Here is a 3,966-nt window from a genome sequence, read left to right as displayed (position 1 = left end):
CAGGGATTATTCTAATTAGGTTAAGGGATTTTTGAATGACTGCCTTCTCCAGGATTTTAGCAGTTATAATCAAGAAATGTTAAATATTAAAACCTTGGAATGGAAAATGTATTGTGAAAAGTGAAATCATGTCTGTGGTTTATAAAGTTGTATAAGCTATGTGACTCTAGTTCAGAATAGTATGAATTAAAGTCAAAAAAAGCTAATGAAAAGGAATGGTGGAAAATATGAATTGTATAGTTTGAGTCAGAGATTCTGAAAGTACTGGAAAGAAAATCCATACATAGAGGCAATTGAGGGCTTTTTTGAACCATTTGTTAGGTATGGAATTTAGTAAAAGCTTGTAGACAGAAGGTTTGAGGAGAGTTGACTTTGTATACAGAAGATGAATTTTGGGAAATTTTGGAAATGGTTTACAAATCATTGTATGAAAAGAAGAAAGTATAGAACTAAGTGTATATGGAAATGTGTGTTTAAATGAGGTTGGAGTGATTTAAAAATTTCATTAAACTGGCACTTTTTGCACATTTGGCAGTGAATTTATTAGAAAAGTAAAGAACCCCATAAAGTGAAAAGTTTGGTATAAAAGCAATGGCTAGGTAAATGTTAGTTTTATTATGTTATTATTGATCCTATAATGTGCTAAACTAAAGATACATGTAAATTGAATTAAGGGGTTTGTAAAAAATATGTTTGAGGCTGAGACTTCCGGCCAAGATGGCGGAGAGAAGACAGGCACAGTTCTAAAGTCTCCTGATCTCTTCCCCATCTATCACATGAAACAATCCTCTTAAAAGAAATCTGACCCACAAAACCCAGAAAGAAAAGCCAGGATAAAGAACATCTACCTCTGGATTGGTCTCCCTCAGAAGCTTTGGCCGAATTCGGGTAGGTGAGTCTGGGCTCAGATGGAGGATCAGCTCCGGATCAGCCAGATTAACAGCTGATTTGGAGCTGGGAGTCTGAGGTCCAGAGAGCCGGACCTACTGGATCAGCTGTAGGGCTGGACAACAGGGGCTTGGGTACATGGGGAAGCAGAGGCGCTGGTGTTGGTGTTGTCCCCCTGGAGCTTGGGGACCAGGCTGGGGGGAGAGTTCTGGTGCAGGAGAACTGCAGACACCATCCCTAGGCTCCTCTGGTCTGAGAAACTCTGAGTGCATGCCTCCATTGCACAGAGGCCTCTTCCCAAACAAACAAGTGCAAACTACTTCTGCCTCAGGCCCAGGTTTGTGAGCAGAAGAACCAGCCCAGCTGAGGAATGACCTCAGGCCAGGGTAAAGCCCACCACTGAATGAAGGCAAAAGAATTCAATAGTTCCAACTCCTCCCTTCGGGCAAAGGGAGAAGGCCTCTCAACCAAGGTCACAGACACTCCAGAGAGGGCATCCAAAACCTCCTACTGGCCAGCCAGAGAACCTTCACTCAGTAAAGCCTTTAGCGATCCCAAGGCCAGGTAAACCAGACCCCCCCCCCAACTCAAGGTCTTAGCATAATGATGAAGGGTCAGTGAAAATGTGGATCCATAGAAAAATTCCTGGAAGGGAAAGACCCCAACTCAGAAAGAAATGGAACCTCTGAGGAGAATACAATCTGGTCTCCAGCACAGAAAGACTTCCTTGAAGAAATAAGGAAAGAGCTTAAAAATTTGGGAGAGACAATTAATACATTGCAACAAGAAAACAAAACCTTAGAAAGTACAATTGGACAAACACAAAAGGAGAATAAATCTCTCAGATCATCAAATGGACAATTACAAAATGAGAATAATTCTCTCAGATCCTCAAATGAGCAAATGAAAAAAGAAATTAATTCTCTCAAAACCTCAATTGGTCAAATGGAAAGCTCTTTCAAAAGTGGAATTGACCAATTAGAAAAGGAGTTGCAAAAGGTTAATGAAGAAAACTCCTCCGAACAAAAAATAATGGAGTCTACAGAAACTAATGACTCTATGAGACAGCAAGAGTCAGTTAAACAAAATCAAAAAAATTGAAAAAATAGAAGCAAATGTAAAATACCTCATCAACAAAACCACTGACCTCAAGAATAGATTGAGGAGGGGCAACCTGAAAATTATAGGACTTCTTGAAAACATTGAAGAGAAAAAAGGCCTGTACTAAATATTACAGGATCACTCTTCTGGTGTTTGGGCTCGGAGTGAGCCCTGAGAGAAATCCTTCCAGGCTTCTCTGAAATTTAATCCAAAACATGGATATCAGACGAAATCATACAATTTATATCAACAATATGAATGATAAAATCAAAAAGAAGAACTGAAGAGATCATTGTATGCACTCTTTTCTCAGATTGGCCATGGAGTGGATATTGTGGCTTTAAAAACTATGAAGATGAGAGGACAAGCATTTGTTATATTTAAAGAACTTGGTTCATCTACTAATGCTTTGAGATAGTTACAAGGCTTTCCATTTTATAGTAAACCAATGTGAATTCAGTATGCAAAAACAGATTCTGATGTAATCTCTAAAATGCTTGGCACTTTTGCTGATAAGGAAAAGAAAAAAGAAAAGAAAAAGGCAAAATCTCTGGAGCAAACTGCTAATGCTGCAAACAAAAAGCCTTGTCAGGCTACACCAAATTCAGCTAACACCCAAGGAAATTCAACCCCAAATCCTCAGGTGCCTGACTACCCAATGAATTATATTTTATTCCTAAATAACTTGCCAGAAGAGACTAATGAAATGATGCTATCTATGCTGTTTAATCAGTTTCCTGGTTTCAAAGAAGTAAGATTGGTACCTGGGAGACACGACATTGCTTTTGTGGAGTTTGAAAATGATGGACAGGCTGGTGCTGCCAGAGATGCCTTACAAGGATTTAAAATCACACTATCCCATGCCATGAAGATTACATATGCCAAGAAAGAGCTTTTTGGACTTTCTTTAAATGACTTTTTATTTATGGCTCCTGTCCTTTGTTTTCAAAAGATACAATTGAGAAATTTTGAAGAGCTTTCTGAGGGCAATACTAAAAGTAGTAAAACATTCTGGGTAAACTTTTTGAACTGAGATTCTCCAGTGTTCCTTACAAATGTGGGGTGCCACAACATGCAAGAGACATTTTGTATAATTAAAACTTTCTTGCATTCAAAATAAAATAAATATTACAGGATCTAGTGAAGGAAAACTGCCCTGAAATCATAGAATCAGAGGGCCAAGTAGTTATTGAAAGAGTAGATTGATGCCCACCAGAAAAAGATCCTAAAATGAAAAGACCAAGGAATGTTGTGGCCAAACTCCAGAACTATCAGATAAAAGAGAAAATCCTGCAAGCAGCCAGAAAGAAACAATTTAAATATCAAGGAGCCACAGTAAGGATCACACAGGACCTGGACGCATCAATTTTAAGGGATCAAAGGGCCTGGAATGAGATATTTTGAAGAGCATGGGAGCTTGGAATGCAGCCAAGAATCTACTTTCCTGCAAAGCTGAGCCTTCTCTTCCAGGGAAAAAGATGGACATTTAATGAAATTGAAGAATTCCAAAAATTTCTGATGAAAAGACCAGAGCTATACAGAAAATTTGGACATCAAACAGGAGGTTCAAGAGATACATGAAAAGGTAAAAAAGGGGGGGGCAATAAAAGGAAAAAAATGCAGTCCAGCAAGTTGAAACAGACTATATCCCAGCATAGGGGGAAAAAGATTCTCATAAACCTTGAGAAATGTAACTCTAACAGAGAGAATACACCTAGCCAGAAATGATGTACACTCATGACCTATCCATGAGACTGCTATCTAATGGGATGTAACTGGCTCTAAAGACTCTAAGAAACTCTCAGGAATTTTGACTCTATTTGATAGAATATATAGAACTAGAAGGGACAGACACTCAGAATTTTCTATGACTTAGATGGAATGATCTAAAAAAACACTACCTCCTTAAAAAGGGGGACAGGAAAAAGATGGGAGGAGGGAGGGGATTGAATGGGGTAAATCTCATTACACCAAGAG

General features: G+C 38.7%; 1 pseudogene; it reads left to right on the top strand.

The window, feature by feature from the left end:
- The first annotated feature begins 2,204 nt into the window (after nucleotides 1-2,204).
- Nucleotides 2,205-3,004, top strand: LOC141504078 (U2 small nuclear ribonucleoprotein B'' pseudogene; annotated as a pseudogene).
- The last annotated feature ends 962 nt before the right edge of the window (nucleotides 3,005-3,966 follow it).

Source organism: Macrotis lagotis, unplaced genomic scaffold (assembly GCF_037893015.1).
Source record: "Macrotis lagotis isolate mMagLag1 unplaced genomic scaffold, bilby.v1.9.chrom.fasta BILBYCTG092, whole genome shotgun sequence".
Taxonomy (NCBI): domain Eukaryota; kingdom Metazoa; phylum Chordata; class Mammalia; order Peramelemorphia; family Peramelidae; genus Macrotis; species Macrotis lagotis.
This window is presented reverse-complemented; position numbering and strand designations above follow the sequence as displayed.